Source organism: Nelumbo lutea, chromosome 1 (assembly GCF_056320005.1).
Source record: "Nelumbo lutea isolate HS-2025 chromosome 1, American lotus-T2T, whole genome shotgun sequence".
Classification (NCBI taxonomy): domain Eukaryota; kingdom Viridiplantae; phylum Streptophyta; class Magnoliopsida; order Proteales; family Nelumbonaceae; genus Nelumbo; species Nelumbo lutea.
The window spans coordinates 72,942,173-72,963,755 of record NC_142684.1 but is presented as its reverse complement, the minus strand read 5'-3'; the positions used below and the strand labels follow the sequence as shown (position 1 = coordinate 72,963,755).

General features: G+C 43.3%; 2 pseudogenes across 1 annotated transcript; both read left to right on the top strand.

Moving 5' to 3' along the window:
* The first annotated feature begins 2,610 nt into the window (after nt 1-2,610).
* On the top strand, nt 2,611-4,154 carry LOC148875316 (putative F-box protein At4g22030 pseudogene; annotated as a pseudogene). The gene has a single exon (XR_016105534.1). The product of XR_016105534.1 is annotated as a putative F-box protein At4g22030 pseudogene (transcript).
* A 5,879-nt stretch (nt 4,155-10,033) lies between these two features.
* LOC148875315 (putative F-box protein At4g22030 pseudogene) lies at nt 10,034-13,262 on the top strand (annotated as a pseudogene).
* The last annotated feature ends 8,321 nt before the right edge of the window (nt 13,263-21,583 follow it).

Below are 21,583 nucleotides of genomic sequence, written 5' to 3'. Positions count from 1 at the left end.
GCTCAAGGTTTGACTAATTCAAGTATATCGCACCCCACGCACTCAGATTCTGTAATCCGCTCCATGTCTCACCGCTGCATTTGGCTAATCTGAACCTGGTCTAAGTGAGGCAGCTGGTTAGAGTCAGGCACTTCCAAATTCCAACCCGTTGGATTTGACCCCTGCATTCACATCAGTAACCCTGTAAAAATATATATATGTCCACACCATTCTAATTAACAGTCTTTTATAACCTTGCATTGAAAATATTTTTTCTTGAAATATGCATTGCACTAAAACCTGCCCGAATGGGCTTTGCCTGACTGAAACCGAATTCGATTTCCGATATGTTTTATTTGTTCTATGGGCGTTTATCAAAAAAACGCAGCTGCCATGGCGTGGGCATTTGTTGAGGGTAGAACCATTGTTTGGCTCGCCTGTTTAATAAAAGAACGGTAAAAAATTGTAGCACGTTGATTTGTGTGCCTGGAGAAGTTGGAGGAAGCGACAATTGTAACACGTTGATTTCTCGCTTCCTGCTACGGCATAGCGTTTCCCAAAACCTCTTGATGATATGGTGTCAACGTGGATGCCAACAGGGTGGTTCAAGTAAGATGATCCCATGCATTGCGGACCACGAAGAAGAAATGCTTTTCACCCTAATGCAAAGAGAACCCATTTTTTAATCTGTAGAGAACTGCCACCACTATTCACGACCATCTGAAGAGAACTGTCGCCATCGTTTGTCGCCGGTAAGAGCCACCGTCAACCTGAAACCTTGTATTATTTCCGCTGTCATCTGTATCCCCATTTTCTTCTTATTTTTCCAGATCTATACCTTGACGCAAGTCTCTCCCATGCATCGACCTTCTGGGCGTTTCTTCCCGTCATCGACAGCCCTCAGTGTTTGTTGTTGTACCCAACACAAAGGTACATTCACCGGTCAGAGGTTAGCTACCGGTTGTGATTAATTAATACAAAAATACATTTTCGGCGAGAACTATTTGATTCATTTACTCTTTTTTCCAAATCTCGTTTGATTGGTTATTAGCATAATCCTCTTGCCTAAATGTCAAATGTCAATGGATCGTGCCTACTCATAGAATTGATTTGGTCGAACCAATATCAACTCTGGTTATACTGTTTATGTCTCGATTAACTATTGGTGGGGTGGGGATCTCTTGCTCTTATGAATCTAGGGGTGTCAGTTGGATTGGATTTGGTCCAATCCCATCCAGTTCAATGTGAGTCTATTATAAATGGATCAGGTTTAATCTAATCTAATCGATTTTGGACTAGTCCAATTCTATATCTGGACCATTTAATCTATTTAAATTCATTTTAATTTAGACCGACTTCAATTCAAATCCGATTGATTGACACCTTGGACCAGATATCTTAATCCAATCCAATCTAATATAAATTTATTATGAACAATCTAGATCCCTTCCAATCTCATAAATATTTTGGATTAGATTGGTGCAATCCGATATATCTTGTTGGTCTATCCAGTCTGTTCAAATTGATTTGGACTGAATGGATTCAATCCAAAACCTGTCCCATTGACAAAGACCCAAATTCATTAGATATGGCCTAGCGATCTTGATTTTCTTTTGTAATATTTTATGTATAAGGGAAAATTTCAAATAGATATAAGATAATTTTGATTAAAAACTTGCCTTATCAACATGTATGATTAATTTACTATTTACTCTCATTTTTACTAAAATTATATTGTCAGAAAAGAAGTACTGATGTAAAGTATAGTCGATCCAATTAATAATTGATGAATTAATAATCTTTTTTTTTTTGTTTTTTTATTCATCTTTCCATCATTCAATTGATGAATTAATACTGGGAGCTGGGACTGGCCTCGCTATCCCTAATCAGACCCGACCCATGACAAGTCTCACTATAACTAGAAAAATCCCCATCAGAGCGTTAAATGGTCCGCCAGAACTGAAGAGAATCCAGTGTTTTTTTTTTTTTTTTAATAAGAGTGAACCTTGTTTTAGGGAGAGAAAAAGTTGGCTGCGAACAGCCAAAGCTGTTTTGAAGCATGCACATGACACGTTACTCACTTAGTTGTTTATTGTCTTTTTCAATTAAATTACGCCACGTTTCATGGACAAATCTTCACCTCAGTTGTTTTAGTTTTTCATTTTTATTTTTTCAAAAAGCCCAACCTAAACAAGGTTGGGGGGACGCTAAACTGTGACGGGATCTGCTTTTCAATTAAATTACGCCACATCCACCGTGAATTAGGAATATCTCCCGTAAATAATGACTAATAAGTACGGGATGTTCCAATGCATGGTAGGATTTGCGTGTGAAGCGCCATTGTGAGGAGCAGATCCGGTCTCCGCTAAACGGGGGCAAGAGGACGGAGTCTGCCAGTTTAAAGATTTTACTGGTTATTTTCTATTGAAAGTCAACAAAAATGAATACAGGAGAGACCAATCACCAATCAAAGCGAGAGAGAGAGAAGAGAGGAAAAAGTCCAATATTTGATCCGTTCAAAATGTTGACAAATACTGATTTATCATTTATTCATTTCTCTCTCCACTCTGTCTTCTATAAATGATGAGATGGAGCAACTCTCGTCTCAGCCATCTTCAACTTCAAGCCAATTAATCCAAAAGCCTTCCAATACCCACCATCAAACAACAGCAACAAAAGGCGAAGGCAAGTGGCGTTTTATTAAACATGGAAGCGCTTGGATCTTCTAGTCTCGTGTGTTCGTCGTTCCGGTCATCATCACGTCGCCAAAGAAGAATACAAGCTACTCTCCAGGCCCCGAAAGCCCCATCCAATTTCTTCTCTCTTCCCAAGCTTCCGGCCGGGGACTTGGTGGAGGAACTGAATATGAGAACTGGTTATACAGCCAGAACTACTAGTACTCAGACGGAAACATGCCCTTTCATACCAATTGTTCCTACTACTACTATTACTAGTACTACAGCCACGAGAGACGATGAGGGAATCTCCAGCTCCTATTCCGTTGCGATTTCCGAGCTATACGCTATAATGGAGGCTGTTGCTGACAGAGCCGAGATGCACGCAAACATTGAAGAGCAGAGGAATAACTGGAACCACCTCCTTCTAACTTCCATCAACACAATGACCATGGCTGCTGCCACCGTGACCGGACTTGCAGCAACTTCTGGAATGGGAGCCCCTCTTGTGGGACTCAAGCTTTCATCCATTCTGTTATATTTGGGCGCTACTGGATTGTTGTTGGTGATGAACAAGATCCAACCATCTCAGCTCGCAGAAGAACAACGCAACGCAGCAAGGCTGTTCAAGCAGCTTCACGGGCAGATCCGAACAACCCTAGCTCTTGGCACTCCTACTCCAATGGATGTAAAGGACGCGATGGAGAAGGTGTTAGCGCTTGACAAGGCCTATCCACTTCCCTTGCTTGGAGCGATGCTTGACAAGTTCCCTGAATCTGTAGAACCCGCTGTATGGTGGCCGCAACAACGACAACGTAGCCCTGGTGGCAATGTAGAGAGAAATGGCTGGACTAAGAAGCTTGAAGAGGAAATGAAGCAGATCGTTGGGGTTTTGAAGAGAAAGGATAGAGCAGAGTACCTGAGGCTAGCCAACGTAGCTCTGAAAATGAACAGGATCTTGGCGATTACTGGTCCTTTACTAACTGCCCTTGGCGCCATTGGATCAGCTTTCGTGGGATCTCCTAATGCCACATGGGCAGTGTTGTTAGGTGTCATTGCCGGAGCTCTGGCAAGCGTGGTGAACACCTTGGAGCACGGTGGACAAGTTGGAATGGTTTTCGAGATGTACAGGAACTCCGCCGGCTTCTTTATACTTATGCAAGAGTCTGTTGAAGCCACTCTAAAAGAAAAGGTTGAGAAGAGAGAGAATGGAGAACAGTTTGAAATTAAGGTCGCTTTACAGCTTGGGAGGAGCCTATCGGAGCTTAGGGATCTTGCATCGTTGTCATCGTCTAGAGGAAACAAGAAGACAACAGAAGAATTCGCCAGCAAACTCTTCTGAATTCTCAAACAAAAATTCTTAACTTTGAGCTGATTTTTTGTCCAGGATTCAAGACTGTTGTATAGCATTAATTGTTCATAGATGCTTCCCCAAAACTAAATGCATCCTATTCATTTGTTCATCTTTTGTTTAATATGATGAATACACACTATTATAGATATTTCCAATGTTTTCTATTACACATTTTTATTTTTAAGTTTTTTTATTATTTAATTATGACATTTAGGGCTGATATATTTGACCAAGGATTTTAAAAATGACCCAGAAATGGAACTATTCTAGCTACGGGTTTTTGGGTCAGCAGTTCAACCATCTAGGTCCAACAGTTCGGACAGTGCATATTAGGGCATATTTATATGATATTTCAGATTTGAGAAAGGAGAAAGAAAAAAGAGATGTCGGGTGAGAAATAAGGAAAGAAAAAAGAAGGAAGGAGAGAAGAAGGGAAGAAGAAATAAGAGGAGGAGGAGGATAGCAGCAACAACAACGACGGCGAGGTGGTGGCAACAAATGTAGATCTGAGATCGATTTCTCTAAAACACCTATAGTCTTCTTTTTCTTCTTCTTATTCTTCTTCTCTTTTGTGCTAGATTCCAGATATGAGTTTGTGTCTCAAACTGAAATTGGATCTCAGATCTGAGTTCTCCTCTCTGCAACTTTATATTGCAACCCGCTATTTAGGTCAAATGAGTTGACAGTTCGACTGCTCGGATCAGCAGTTTTCTAACGAAGTCAACGGTTTTTGACCCAAAAACAGGTTAGGGGTGAAATGCAACCGATTGCTTTGATGGTTTTTCGGCCAAATGGTCCAACTCTCCGGGTCAACGACAGTTCAAAAACATTGCATTTGACACAAAAGGCTGAATTATTGACTCATCACCAAAGAGGAAAACAATTACATTTTTGTTTTGGTTTTAAATTTGTATATTTTTATATAATCAATAAATATTATTGTTTATCACACTTATTTTTCTTTAATATAGTTAATTAATATATGAAAAAATGAGAGTTAATGTCCTAAACATAAAACATAATGAGAGGGAATTGAATGAGAAAAATGTAATAGTTCAAATTACATTTTGTGCCCTCACAAGAAAGTGACCATATTCAAAAATAGGGGTGTTCTAGTCAAGAATAGGGTTCAATGACTATTAATAGGAATTAATATCTTAAATATAATACTTTATGAGAAAGATTTGAACAAAGAGAAATGTGGTTTAAATTACATTCTTTCTTACAACTAGAGAGTAGAGAGTATCAAATTCAAAAATTGGGGTACTTTAGTCAAACAAAAGTTTCACATTATCATTCATACTTTTAATAGTACTATTAAGCGAGCACGTGCTTTGTATGTGACAATTTTAGATGATGATAATGATAGTAATAACATATCCAAAATTTTCTATAAATGTTATGTAATTTTTTTTATTCTTATATATATATATATATATATATATATTTGTTTTGTATTATTAAGCGGATGCAGATTGTAAAATCCAAATATGATTGCATAAACACCTTGTTCAAATATATGATAATAAGATCAAGTGGCAGGCCTATTTGCTTGATTAGAGTCTTATTGTTGTAATGTTTTATCTTTTTGGTGTATATTTTTTTATTCATTTATCAAAAAAATGTAAGATTTAAATAGAGATAATTGAATGAGGTGAAAAATAGTAGTTTAATTTACAATTTAAAACTCACAATTAAATAGGACTAAATTTAAAAATGAGTATTTTAGTCAAAAGAAAATTTCACAATTTTATTCATATTTTTAATAGCAGTGTAAATATAGAATTATAGATGTATTCAAAATTTTCTAGTTTCTTTTTGTATTTTCTATAGTTTCTTTTGCAAAACTTATATATCTTTTTCATTTTTATATATTTATATTTTATTATTTTTTGTTATTTATTTATGGCATTAAAGGATAACACATTTAACCCAAAAGTTGAATTATTTATTATTAATTTTTATATTTCATTTTTTTCCAATTTTAAGTTATGTATTTCATTTTCATTATTAATAGAAATAGTTATTGTTTATGATACTTATTTTTTTAATTTGATTAATAAAAATATCATAAATGTGTCTAATTTTTTATTTACATACGTGCAATTTTCTATACTAATTTATATTTTAAAAAATTTATTACCCAACTACGACTTCATAGGTTGATCAATTTGATTCAGATGATTGAATTGATTACTCACCACTTGAATAAACAATGGTTTTGTGTTTTGGTCAATTTTAAAATATATGGGGTTAGATTTATACTATATATAAAAGTGTAGATGTAATGTGAAACTCTTTATGGACTAAAATTACCATCTACTTCTTTGTTTAAGAATGGGTATAAATGTCATTTTATTATAACTTTAATGTCAACGTTAATGGCTACTAAGATGCCCATAATTGTGTATTTAGTCCATCTCTAATGGAAATTTTAAAATTGTAACTTCAATTATTATTTCCCACCTTATTTAATCCCCTTTCATTAAGTCTTACACTTAAATTATTAACTTCTACTTTCTCCTATTAAATTAGATTTGTGTCAATATTTTTAACAATATAAACCCATATATTTTAAAACTTACTAAAATATCAAATCATTTTTAATTCAAATGGTGGCTAAGCAATTCAACCATTCAAATCAAATTGATCAACCTACCAACAAGGTTCAATATATGGATACATATCGTATTAAGAGTTTCCCAATATGCCCTTATACAGGATGTATTGGGGTTTTGACTTATTCAGGGGGTGGACGAACTTTAAACCGGACCCTCTGAATCTGTTTCAAGGGGCAAGTCGCAAGAGGACAGAGTCTGCCCATTTCAAGATTTTATTGGTTATTTTCTGTTGAAAGTCAACATAGGATGAACGTAGGAGAGAAGGAGAGACCAATCAGAGCCGGTTAGTGCATTATGGCAGCGACCAATGTCCAGCGCGGGACCAATGGTGCGACCACACATGGCAGTTCTCAGATGCCCGCCCGCCTGGGGTTAAGATCGCATCCTAACCGTCTGCAACGTCTACCATTAGGCGACCTCAAATATAAATAGAGTGACATTCTCCCAAGGTAAGGGATTCGATCCCGATTCATAACTTGCATCCCAATTCTAGCTCTCCAGCTTCTGGGAGAACTCGTACGAACTCCTCAGACCTTGTCCGCCCTCTTTGATCCACCCTACTAACTTGATCGTTGGAGTCCCCACCTCGGGTCCCTGACCTGAGGCCTCTGACGTCCCCTTTCTTCATAAGCACTAGTAACCGGCCTCGGCACCCCTTGGAGTCCTCGGCCTCAGCACTTCTCGGATCTTTCTAGTCCATGGCCTCGGCCTTCCTCGAAACCCATTGGTCCTCGGCCAGACTCCACTTGCCCTCGACCACAGTATACCTTGGTTACATGCCTTCATCCTCAACAATTCTCAGATCCTTCTAGTCAGCTCCTCTAGGAGACAAGGTAAATTCATTGTGTTGTCCTTAGCCCATTCTGAGCATTAACAATTGGTGCCATCTATGGGAAAGACCGCTAAGTCTTGCCCCCAATGCTATGACTCAGCTTCCAATGAAATGACTAGGAGCAAGGAAACTAAGTAGAATTTGGTCACCAAGGACCCCAACTCCAAATAGTCCTTGACCGGCTCGATGACCTCACGCAGAAGTTGGACAAGGTGTGGCAATCAGTAGGAGGCCACTTCGTTGAAAAACCCAGGGCACCGCCGTGGACGCCCTTCATGGGCTCCGCCAGCTAAGCGCCTGGTTGGGCCCCCTCGGGCCAACCCCTCAACGCCCGGTGGAAGCGGTCAGAGTGTGGATCAGCTGTTGAGGACCCTCCAACCTCCCGATCGAAGGGAGAACAGATCAGTACGACCTCGCAACCAATGAGCCAAAAGGAATCAAGACGCAGCCGGCCCGTCCCTCGGCCAATAGATCGCCAACCTGGGGGTGCAGCTCAGCAAGGTGAAGGATGATGTTCGATAAGTCAAGGAGAGCCAAGCTGACACCTCGACAAGCTAGCACCCATCCATTAGGATGGACGCCTTTGCTATCGCCATCACCTCGGAACCTCTTCCGCATCATTTCAAAGCTCCCACATGGAAACTTACAACGACACCTTGGACCGAGATGAGCATTTGGAGGCCTTCCGCGCACTCATGCTTCTGTACGGGTATTCCGATGCATTGATGTGGCAAACTTTCTAGGCAACCTTCAAGGGGGCAGCTTGGCATTGGTTTTCCAGGCTCCCGCCTACTCCATCAGCTCTTGGGACCAGTTTGCCGCTCTCTTCCTCACCCACTTCATCAGTAGCCAACGACACCAAAAAAGCATCGCCTCACTCATGGTCGTCCAGCACCGCGGTGAGAGCCTACGATCCTACATCGATCATTTCAAGAAAGAAGAATTGGAGGTCCACGACCTCGACCCCATGGTCTCCATGTACATAGCAATCCATGGTATCCTCCCTCGGTCCACCCTCAAATGCTTTGTCATTGGAACGCCGCCCAAAACTAAGGCAGAATTTTTGAAGAAGGCATAGAAGTATATTGCCGCTGAAGATGCTTTGACTAGCGAGCATCAAGGAGGAGAGGCCTCGACACCAATCTCATCGCCCAGTCCTTACAACAGTTGTTATAGTTAGCCATCGTTAGCACCTCAGCCTCGACTTTACCTGTAGGCCGAACCATGTAACAACAAGAGCTTGGCTTCTGCCAATCATGTAAACCCCTTTTTGTAATAAAGCGAGTTTCTCTTACGTTGCCTCAAATCCTCAGCGTATACATTCTCATCTCGATCGAGCGCCCTCCTGTAGCATACAACCTTCACCAAGGTTACACACTCAGATTGGACCTCGGTCCAAGGCACACGACCTTTGGAGGTCATACACCTACTCGCCAGGTCCCACTCCTTGGCTGGCCGGTTGGCTGTGGCATACGACCTTCGCCAAGGTTAATCGGACATCAGTCCAAGGTTTATGACCCTTCGGCAGCCACGCCTCGGCTTCAACAGTCCTCGGACTTCATAGGTCCTCAGCCTCAACAATCCTTAGGAATCACATGTCCTCGGCCTCAACATTCCTTAGACTTTACAAGTCTTCGGCCTCAACATTCCTTAGACTTTATAGGTCTTCAGCCTCAACAGCCCTCGGACCCCACTGGTCCTCGACCCCGAAGGTCGCACTCGGTGGCCACGCCTCAGCGGTCACTCCCCAATGGTCGCACCTCAGCATTCACGACCCCGAAGGTCACACCTCGACGGTCGCACATTGGAGGTTACACCCCAATGGTCACACCTCGGCGGTCACACCCCGACGGTTACACCTCAACGGTCAAACCTCTGCCCCACAGTGACCACACCTCGATGGTCACACCCTGATAGTCACACCTCGGTGGTTACACTCCAATGGTCACACCTCGGCAGTTACACCTCGATGGTCACACCTTGGTGATCACACCCCGATGGTCGCACCTCGGTGGGATCACCTCGGCGGTCACACTTCGGTCCCCCAACAGCCACACCTTGGTGGCCCTTCAACTCAGAGCACCACCACCCTCTCATGTATGGTTGTGACCCGATGCCCACCTCGGGACAATCCAAACCTTCAACTCCGAGACATGTCTCATGCGTGGCCATGACACACCCACTCGTCGTCTACATCTCACACAGTGGTGTCTGACGCTGGGTCCGCTCACGGACTCATTAGTTCATTTGAAGCACACGACTTGGGGGCATGCGCATCTTGTACCCGTGGATAACACAGAACTGAGCTCTTTGAAGTAGAGGCCAATGCCTCCATGCTCTTTGGCCCTCCACAACCTCTCGAAGGAGCGGAATCGACACAATAGCTAACAGAAGCTCACTGAAGTCGTGGACGACGTCTACGCAAGCCTAACCGACTCTAATGATGCCTTAGCCACTGTAGACGACTCCACGTTCTCAAGTCGGGCTATCCTTTGCGACTACAAAAACGGGACCAGCAATTCCTCACCCAAAGACCACTCTCTCTAGCTCGGCTTCAGCCGATGTCTTCACCATGGAAGGCCACTCAGCGCCTCCCAGCAAGAATGACACTCTCTTTGGCCGAAGCCGAGGTCCTCAACTGAGACCTCCACCATGGCCTCGAGAGTGGCGGGAAAATGATGTAGGTGCATTAGGCAGGCCTTTGGGGCATTGACACGTGGTCAAGCTCAGAGCCGGTCAACGCGTCATAAAGGGCAGAGGTCAGCGTCTAGCATAGGACCAATGGTGCGACCACACGCAGTGGTTCTCGGATGCTCGCCTGCTTGGGGCTAAGATCGCATCCTGACCGTTCGCAATGTCTGCCATCAGGTGACCTCAAGTATAAATAGGGCGAGATTCCCCCAAGGTAAGGGATCCAATTCCGATCCGGAACTTGCATTCCCAGCTCTATCTCTCCAGCTTCGGGGCGACCTCGTTCGAACCCCTTGGACCTTGTCCGCTCTCTTTGATCCACCCTACTAACTTGATCGTTGGAATCCCCACCTTGGGTCCCCGACCCGAGGCCTCTAACATCCCCTTTCTTTGCAGGCACTAGTACTTGGCCTCGGCACCCCTTGGAGTCCTCGGCCTTGGCACTTCTCAGATCCTGCTGGTCCACGACCTCGGCCTTCCTCATAACCCGTTGGTCTTCAGCCGGACTCCACCTGCCCTCGGCCACAGTATACCTCGGTTGCGTGCCTTCGTCCTCAACAGTTCTCATATCCTTATAACCAGCTTGTCTGGGAGACAAGGTAAATTCACTGTGATGTCCTTAGTCCATTCTAAACATCAACAAAGGTTGTTGCTGACAAAGCCAAGATGAATGCAAACATTGAAGACCAGAGGAATAACTGGAACCACGGTCTTCTGATATCCATCAACACAATGACCATGGCTTCTTTCACCATTACTATACTTATAGCAGCTTCGGAAATGGGATCTCCTCTTGTGAGACTCAATCTCCCATCTACTATGTTATATTTGGGCGCTACTAGGTTGTTGTTGGTGATGAATAAGATCCAGCCATCTCAACTCGCCAAAGAACAACACAACTCAAAAGGGCTATTCAAGCATCTTCCCGAGCAGATCCGAACAACCCTTGCTCTTGGCACTCCCACCCCAACGGATGTAAAGGATGCGATGGAGAAGGTATTAGCGCTTGACAAGGCCTATCTGTTGGATAAAATGGGGTCACTGTAACTTTGGAGGAGAAGCTCTAAGGCGCATCTGAAGACACTGTCTTTAGAACGTTATTTTCCCCCACTCAGTTTTACTGAGTTTGATGTTGGGTTACAGACAAATTCATTCCCAGGATACAATAGAGCCTTGGGCGAGATTTGCAACCAGCAAAGTTGAAGAGTCTCCAAAGAAACCTTCTGTGAGAATGTAACAAACCGGACTGAGAGAGAGAGAGAGAGAGAGAGTGAATTTTGAAATTGTGTGTTTTGGAGTTTGATTCATGCTCCTTAAATAATTTGTGAAGAGGTATGAAGAAATGGTAGGTGCTGGTTTAGAGAAGGCACCTTGAACAGTCACAATTTCAAACATTGTGACTGTTTAAAAAGTAGTTAACAGTTAGTGATTGTTAATTTTGAATTGTGCCTCTTGATCACACCCGATCGAGTCATGACCGTTGATCTCATCAACGGTCAGCAATGCTCCAAAACCAAAGCCACCCATCGCGAGCCACATGGGTGCGACGAGCAAAGTGCGCCCAATTGTGCCACACACATGTGCGCACATTGCGCGGTATCGAATCCCCATACTTTCCTCTACTAATTCTAAGGAGTGTAAATCAGCTCCTACTAAAATACTGAAAACAAAACTTATAATTTTCCAATGTGGGACAAGTTCAAAACTGGGTTTTGTAAGAGAAAAACTGATTTTTCAATCAAGAGTGCAGGTGCAATTTCTCATGTAATTGACCAATCAAACCCATTGGATTTAATCTCTTATGAGATTAAAATCCAACAATCTCCCACATTGATTGATCAATTACATAGTTCTCTCTCAATCCAAACTACTACGATACAATTATGCATACAAAAGATGTTTATCAACTTAAACCTCTTGTTAGTATAATTATCTTAGAGCCTTGTCAAAGTTATTGGTGGTAAGACCTTAAACCAATTGCTCTCAAGACAGACCGAAGACACCTATACACACAAAAATGTCCAATCTCTACAAGAGTTTCAAGTTTTTCTCAGCACTGTTATGGTCATGTGCTTCTTTCCTGGTTTCATGAACAATCCCGAGAGTAAACCCAAACCCTCATGAGAAACGGCACCACTTCTATGTTCACATAGGTGAAGTTCCACTATTTGCTTCGTTATTTGACACATTTAAGAACTTCATTAAGAGTTTATCTCAATCTCTCATCATAACGGACAACATTGTTTATGTTGTAATGGGAAATTTCTCAATGTCAGTGCTAACAGTTACATTACTGTAACTTGTTATTACCCATTAAACCCAATACTGATGGTTTTCAGTTCAGGTTGGGTTACCATTACAGGTGACTAAGTAAAGAGTTTTAATCTCATCTCTTTGGTTGTTATTCTTATCAATTCTCTAACCAAACCTTTGGTAAGAGGATCAACCAAGTTTTTACTTGACCTCACATAGGTTATAGTGATGACTCCATCTTGACTATCCACTTCCCTTGCTTGGAGAGATGCTTGACAAGTTCCCTGAATCTGTAGAGCCCGCTGTATGGTGGCCGCAACAACGACAACGTAGCTCTGGTGGCAAAGTGGAGAGAAATGGCTGGACTAGGAATCTTGAAGAGGAAATGAAGCAGATTGTTGGGGTTTCGAAGAGAAAGGATGCTCCTGAGTACCTGAGACTTGCCAACGTAGCTTTGAAGATGAACAGGATCTTGGCGATTACTGGTCCTTTACTAACTGCTCTTGGCGCCGTTGGATCTGCTTTCGTTGGATCTCTCAATGCCACATGGGCAGTGTTGTTAGGTGTCACTGCCGGAGCTCTGGCAAGCGTGGTGAACACCTTGGAGCACGGTGGACAAGTTGGAATGGTTTTCGAGATGTACAGGAGCTCTGCCGGCTTCTTTAGACTTATGGAAGAGTCTGTTGAAGCCACTCTAAAAGAAAAGGTTGAGAATAGAGAAAAATGGAGAACTTTTTGAAATTAAGGTCGCTTTACAGTTTGGGAGGAGCCTATCGGAGCTTAGGGATCTTGCATCATTGTCATCGTCTAGAGGAGATAAGAAGACCACAGGAGAATTCGCCAGCAAACTGTTCTGAATTCTCAAACAGAAACGTTTCAACCTTGCCGCTGATCTTTGTTCAGGATTCACGACTGCTGTACAGCATTAATTGTTCATATATAGATGCTTCCACAAAACTAACAGCATTCTTTTGTTTTTTTCGAAGCCTGATTAGGCAACAAAACTAACTGCTTTCCATTCATTCGTTCGGTATTCTCTTTGTATATGTAAATAACATGACAGCAGTAACCACTAAAACCCATAGCCTTTTCTTCTTTTTTTCGAAGTCTCCATTTGTACTCCTTCCAAACTGAGCTTTATGGAATATTGCAGATTTGCAGTATACTTTGGTGTAACGACACTTAGGACTCCTTAATTTCAAATTGTCTACCTTGTTTCAATTTGAGAAGGGTAATTTGCAAATATAAATATGTATAGTGCAAATATAAGCTTTGGCAATATTTGCACCCTAAATCTGTAGGGAGTTCACCTGAATTACTTTTTCTCTTCCTAATAACGTCCGTGTCATTTGGGATAATTCCTCCCCCAACCCATAAACCCCTAACCCTGGTAAAATTAGGATTTGATCCCAAGCATCCACTATAATCAGACAGAAAATTATTGTCAGTTAGATTAGATTTGGTCCAATCTCCGTTACAAATGAATCAGGTCCAATTCAATTTAAATTATTTAAACCAGCCCAATTCAATGTCTGAACCAGCTAATCTATTCAAATTGGTTCTCTAATTCAGATTTGTTCTAATACAAGCATGATCCATTGACACTTATATTATTTTCTTTTATTAAGGCTGAGTTTGGAAGGAGTATAAATGCAAATATGTAGAGTGCAAAACTTTACATTTTATATTATTTTGTATGTATTTACGCTGTACATATTTGCATTTGTACTGCTTCTAAACTGAGCCTGATGAACTAAATATTAGTTCAATTTCACCCAATGAACTAAATATTGATTCAATTTCACCCAATGAATTAATGGCACAACAATCTAATTAAACTGCTGGAATTCTTCATACTTGTACTGTTGTTGTCTCAAAATCTAGTGTTGTTGCTAATCATAATAACATGAAATTCATTCCATGTCAGGGATTTGCCCAAAAATAAAGCAGAAGATCAGAGATTCAGACATGAAAAGCCAAGTCTTGATCGCTATGAAATGAAATTGTGGAAAATGAGGGTTGTTATTGAGGCAGGTAAGGTAATAAATCTCTCGATGAATTTTCTTTAGTTTAGACTTTGAAGGAATGGAGACTTCAATAAGAATCAACCAAGGCCATTTCAGTTATATAATGACTTGTCTGGCGACAAGTCGGAGCACCAGATGAAGAGATGTTTTCTGTCCACGCTTGCTTGTATGGCCTTATTGAGTGCATATCCAACCTCTTCTTGAACTCCATACTCCGAAGCCGTGTCAACATGTCTATAACCAGCCTCAACAATTGCAGTGAAGACAGTTAGAAGCTTCAAAACCAGACCTCCAAGTGCCCAATCCCACTACAGGTATGGTGTGACCGCTCAACAGTTTAAACGATTGGGTCACATCGTGTGCAATGAACGTGGCTTGTGCAATCTTCTCTCAGGCTCTCACAATTTACTTTCCTTCTCTACTCTATGATTTGGTTAATTGATTCCAGCATTTGGGACGCAAGTTGGTTTTCTCGTTTCAGTTCTGTTGATCTTTGGTATGATTTCCATTTATTAAATAAATATTTATATATGATTTGTCTTTAAAATCGATACATAGTAATTGATAAACGTTTTGTTATAATTTATTGACAATTAGATGCCATTAATCACCATTAAGTATTACATAGGTAAAACAGTAAATAAACACTTAATGGTTGGAGGAAGCGTTAAAATCAAACTTCTCCCAACAATTGGCATGCACAAAAATCAAGACCAGAATTTATCAATTCCAATGTATATAAATCGGCATGATGGGACAAACGCTGATTTAGTGATAATATGATACTGTTTATCAAATAAACTGAAGCCATACCAAACACCACCATCATTTTAATCACAAGATGAGCATTGGTTATCAGATCAGAGCTCCATGGTAATTGGATACAGTGGTGATATGAACAACAATCAAGTTTACTGTTACAAGGTAGAAAATGATCATTTTTTTTCCTTTGAATTAATTGCATGTCAAACTAATCCTACAATTAACTTAGGGGTATATTAGTCATTTTGCTTTCTCTGTTAGAGATACCGGTTTAAAAGTTTAAGAGGAAAAATTTAAGTCCAATTTAAAAAGTGGTAGGATGTTTCAGTATTTAGATGAACTATAAGGGAAGGTTTAAGTCTTTTACCCTGGAATCATTTGTTCTCCCACATAATCATCCCTTTGTAAATAAAGAAATTGCCTATTATTGATAATCAAGAATGGGTGCGTAGGTAATGTAATATAATAATTATCTTTTTTTTTTAGAGAAATAAAATAATAATTATCAGTTTAAATATTAAATAGGTCCAATCATATTATATCTGAATTGGATCTGATTAAGCTGAATATTGAATCCTTAGCTACCGTTTACACCCCTCTAATTGATAACAAGTTACATGAATGACGACTGGTTTAGAGCCACTTCTCTGAAAAGCTGACCATATGTCTAAATCATCTATTACCTATTATCCATCTAGAGGGCAATGGCTGAGAAGACTTGTTTATCACTACTCATTTAGGTATGTTCATATTCATGAGCTGCTGATAATGTTCAAAAGTGAGGCCAGTTAGTGGTGGTGAAAACTTCGCTGGGATTTTCACTTATTTGTCATTTGGAGGCCGGTTTTATTTTTGGATTTTGAGGAGAAAATTTGGTCAATGAGATTTGATTTTTATTAATTAAGATATATATTGTTCAGATTTATTTGGATTCATGAAAATTTTATTTTCTCTAATATCACTTATTTATCCACTTATTGGGGGGAGGGGAGGAAGTTGTAAACACTTGGATGGGATATAATTGTCCCTTTTAATAATGGATTTTTATAGCTAAGATGATTATTTTTTATTTACTTGAAAAATAAAAGAACGTAGGTAAATGCACTTACCCGGGCAAGTATTTCCAACAAAACACACTTACCCACACAAGTGCATTTATCTAAGTAAGCAATTACCTAGAAAACAAACAAGGCCTTGATGTCTTGCTACAATATTAATTCGAAATGTTCAAATCTCCCCCATCGCTTCCTAGTTAGATGGATATCCATCGATTTCATAATAACGTTCTTTTGTGTGACTTGTGTGATTCCAGTGATCACACCACAATTTAGGTTGATTATCGGACAAAGAATTATGTGAGCCAACTTTGGTTGTAGGGATGCAAATGGATCAAATCGGATTTGAATAAAGGTATATTCAAATCCAATCCGATAACACATATTCAAGATCTGATCTGATATGATCCAATCTGAAGATCTGATTGGATCTCACAAATGGTGATTCGAATAAAGAATTGTGTGAGCCAACTTTGGTTGTAAGGATGCAAATGGATCGAATAGAATTTGAATCAGGGTATATCCAAATCTGATCCGACAATGCATATCTGAGATACAATCCAATCCAAAGATCCAATTGGATCTCAGGGATGGTGATTCGAATCCAATTTTGTTAAGGATACCAGATATCCGAATATGTTCTAATCCGATTCAAATTCTGAAAATTTAATAAATTAATAAAAGAAATAAAAACATAGCCATTTATGTAGAGAAAAACAAAAAGTATAAGTATTTTGTTCAAGTATTTTCATCATATTATTAATATATACATGACTTTTTATAAATAAATATATATATATTGATTGATTGTTTTTTAGCTATAATTTTTTCTTTGATCTTTTAAGCTGTATTTGGTTTTAAAGAAAATGAAAGCCTCATGAAAACTGATGAAGGAAGATTTGTCCCGACCTCTCTATTACGTGACACGTGGCAGAAACAACAGCTCGGCAAAAGGGGCCAAGCCTAGGCGGGAACAAGGGGACACGAGCGGACTGAACTCCCTACCGGGGGCCTGAACTGACCCACCTTGTAACAGCTCGGGATACACTTCGCCGAACTAACCTTGTAATAGCTCGGGTTATACTTGCCAAACTTTGTAACAGCTCGGGTTATACTTCGCCGAACTGACCCACCTTGTAACAGCTCGAGATACACTCCGCCGAACTGACCCACCTTGTAATAGCTCGGGTTATACTTGCCAAACACCTTGTAACAGCTCGGGATACACTTCGCCGAACTGACCCACCTTGTAACAGCTCGGGATACACTCCGCCGAACTGACCCACCTTGTAACAGCTCGGGATACACTTCGCCGAACTGACCTGCCCTATAGATACCTCCGAGCTCAAGGCTGCCTCGCTCAGCACTTCGCATCACTTGGCACCAAAACCAAACAAGTCGTACCACGCCTGACACTAAGGAAGTTCGTGCCCAAGGGCGCCGCGCCTGACTGACTTGGGATCTGACGTTTGGTGGTAGCACCCTAAACGGCCACCTGCCACCGCCACTGACACCGCCATCTCTGGTTAGATGACGGTTAGGCAGTGACGGTTCTGTCTCAGCAGAAAGGACGACGGCCGAATTGACCAGCACAAGGGTAATCATACTTGACCTGACAAGGGCCCCGGGACGAGTGCACGAAGTGACTATAAGAGCCCCCTGCCCCCCGACAACGAAGGTATGCAAACTTTGCGCTATCTGGTATTACCTTGCTTTTGAAGGATTCTAACTTGAGCTTTGGAGACTCTACACTGGGTTCCCCCCAGAGCTTCCCCATCTCCTCTGTTTCAGGTTCCCTGCTACCCCGTTCGGAAGCAAGGCAGCGGACAGCTAAGACCGGCCGGATCGCGCTCCATCAATTGGTGTCGTCTGTGGGAAACGCTTCAAAAAGCCTCCCTCCAAACTTCGATAACCCCTTTTCTCCAAAAAAAAAAACCCAACACTCATGGCCTCCTCCAGCAACACCGGACGTGGCACGGAGACAAACGCCACCGGGGAACAACTTCAAGTCCCCGTGGTGTGCGTTGGAGAGTTCACCATCCCCCTTTCGGCGGATGGGATCCCCAGCCTGAACGCACCACAAGCAGTGGCACCCATAAACCCTCCTACCACAAGCATCCCCTTTCCTCTCCCCATTAAGACAACCTTCACTGAACCGGCTGCCGTCCCCTTGGTAGCTAGCCAAAACCAGTTGGAGGACCTGATGCAGTGCATGCGGGCAATGCAAGCCCAAATGCAACAGTTCCAACAGCACCAGCTTCACCAGCACCAAGTGCTGCACAACATCTCCCAGTATCACTATCAACAGCAGTTCCCCCAACTGCCACTGAACCAACCACTACTTCCGCCTCGCCACCCCGCTCCGAGGCCGATCAAGGCCTCCCCGCAGGATGGGCGCCTCCACCAGGCGAAGGCCTCCCGGCCCCAAAACCACCCCAACAGCCAGGCCTCGTCCCCAGGCCGAAGAGAGAAAATTGTCATCCCCGCCTCGCAACCCGCAAGCGGGTCGGGAACCTCGCCCGCGAGGTCAGCACCCCGGCGCTCCAAGCCCGAGCTCCCGCTCACCGAAAACCGATTCAGCGCCCTGGCGGCAGACTACCAGCATTCTGGGTCCATCGAGCTCGGTAACACGGAGGCCAGCAGCGCCAGCACAAGGCCTGCTCAACGGTGAAGGCACCGACGAAGTCGCCGAACTGCCACCCGCGCCTTGCCGGAATTCAGAGGCAAAGACACGAGCTCGGACGAGGTAGGGGCTGCCCCGGTTCTCTCGGTTCCTTCCCCCCTCGCATCGGAACTCCTGGCGGTCCCCTTACCCAGAGACTTCAAGCTCCCACCTCTGGACAAGTACGACGGGTCCTTCGACCCCAACGACCACGTTGACACCTTTCAGTCGCAAATGCACCTCGCCAGGGCCAGCGAATCGTGCATGTGCGTGGCCTTTACCACCACCCTCAGGGGGGTAGCCCGCACTTGGTACAGGAACCTGGCCCCCGAGTCGATAAAGTGCTGGGCCCAGTTCGTGCAAATCTTCACCACACACTTCATCACCAGCCAACGGTGCCCCAGAACGGAAGAAAGCATCTTCGGAGTAGTCCAAAGAGAAGGAGAATCTATTCGGGGCTACATCAAGCGGTTCAACGAAGCATGCTTGCAGATACCACGGTTGGACCCCGCAGTGCAGCTCACGGCGGCCAAAAGAGGGGTGACGCACAAAGAATTCAAATGGCACATGGTGTCCAACCAGCCTGCAACCGTGGCCAAATTTCTCAAACTCGCGGATAAGTTCATGAGGACAGAGGAAGAAATCAACCAACGAACCGAAGGCGGGAACGAGAAAAGAAAGAGAGAAGGTGAGCTCCCCAACCCGGTGAATAGAAAAAACCCGACCCGGGAGTCGAAGCCGAACTAGTCATTCCGGGCCCCCCTAGCAGTTCGGACGGACTACACGCCATTAAACACGAGGCGGACAGAGATCTTAATGACGATCAAAGACGCTCCGTACGTTATGTGGCCACCTCGCCTAAAGGGAAATCCGAACGAGAGAAATAAGAATTTGTATTGTAGTTTCCATAGAGACCATGGTCATAGCTCCGAACAGTGTAATAACCTCCGGGACGAGATAGAGGGGCTCATCCGTCGCGGATACTTGAGAAACTTTGTACAGCACAACAACAACAATAAAGCAGGTCGGCAAGGGGAGCACGAAAAGGATGCCCCCGAGTCTAGCAGCAGACCTGCCGAACCGTTGCAGAAGCAGCCTCCGGAAGAGAGGCCAGTTCGGGGAACCATCCATGTAATAGTGGGAGGTTCGGTGGTAGCGGGGTGTACCTCGGCAGCAGCCCAGACTTCAGTTCGCGAAGTGGCCCTCGAAGAACGGAACCCCCCAAAGAGACCAAAGACTGAAGAACCAATCTTTTTCACGGAGGACGACGCGCGAGGAGTCCACTACCCCCATGATGACGCGCTTGTCATTAAACTAAGGACCAGCAACTTCGAAGTCAGGCGCGTACTCGTAGATTCGGGCAGCTCAGCGGACATCCTCTTCAAATCAGCATTTGACCAGTTGCAGTTACAGAGGAGCGAGCTGAAGCCCGCGAACACTCCCCTGGTGGGTTTCAGCGGAGAGGAAGTCAGGCCCCTCGGAAAAGTAACTGTCCCTGTGGAAGTCGGCACATGGCCTTGTGCGGTCAGACTCAACCATGATTTCCTGGTAGTCGCGACCCCCTCCCCATACAATGCCATAATAGGGCGGCCGATCATGCATATCCTACGGGCGGCGGTCTCCACCTACTATTTGGCCATAAAGTTTCCTACGGACTTCGGTGTAGGGGTAGCGCGGGGCGACCAGCTCGAGTCCCGCAAGTGTTATGTTGCTGCCCTGAAGGGAAAAACCAAGGCGGCCGGCGACCTCAAATTGGAGCGGCCTGCGGAGTAAGGTGAGGAACGAGCTTCACCCACGGAGGAAACTGTCGCAATCCCGACTTCAGCTACAGACCCAGCTCGCACACTAAGCATCGGAGCTTCCATCGAAGACCCCCTACGAGCCGAACTGGTGAGTTTTTTACTTCAAAATTTAGATATTTTTGCCTGGTCCGCGGCTGACATGTCCGGCATTAGCCCCGGACTGATAACTCACAAACTTAATACTGACCCTGTAGTCAGACCCGTTAGACAGAAGAAACGCAACTTAGCCCCAGAACGCTGGAGAGCGGTCGACGAGGAGGTCGAGAAGCTCCTCGCAGCAAACTTCATAAGGGAAGTCCATTACCCGAGCTGGGTGGCCAACCCGGTGTTGGTAAAAAAGGCAAGCGGCAAGTGGCGCATGTGCGTTGACTATACCGACCTGAACCGAGCTTGCCCGAAAGATTGCTTTCCCCTCCCCAGAATTGACCGCCTAGTGGACGCGACCTCGGGAAACGAGTTAATAAGCTTCCTGGACGCCTACTCGGGCTACAACCAAGTTAGGATGGACCCATCCGATGAGGAAAAAACCAGCTTCATAACCGAGTTCGGCCTGTATTGCTACAGAGTCATGCCCTTCGGACTAAAAAATGTCGGAGCGACTTTCTAAAGACTTGTAAATAGGCTATTTCGGCCCCTGATTGGTACGAAGATAGAGTGCTATGTAGACGACATGGTCATCAAGACTCAGTTTTCACAAGAATTAATACAAGACTTGGATTCTATTTTCCAAATCCTGCGTCAGTTTATTATGAAGTTGAACCCCAACAAGTGTGTCTTCGGTGTCACCTCGGGCAAGTTCCTAGGCTACATTGTCAATCGGTGCGGTATTGAGGCCAACCGGACAAAATAAAAGCCATTCTAGATATGAAA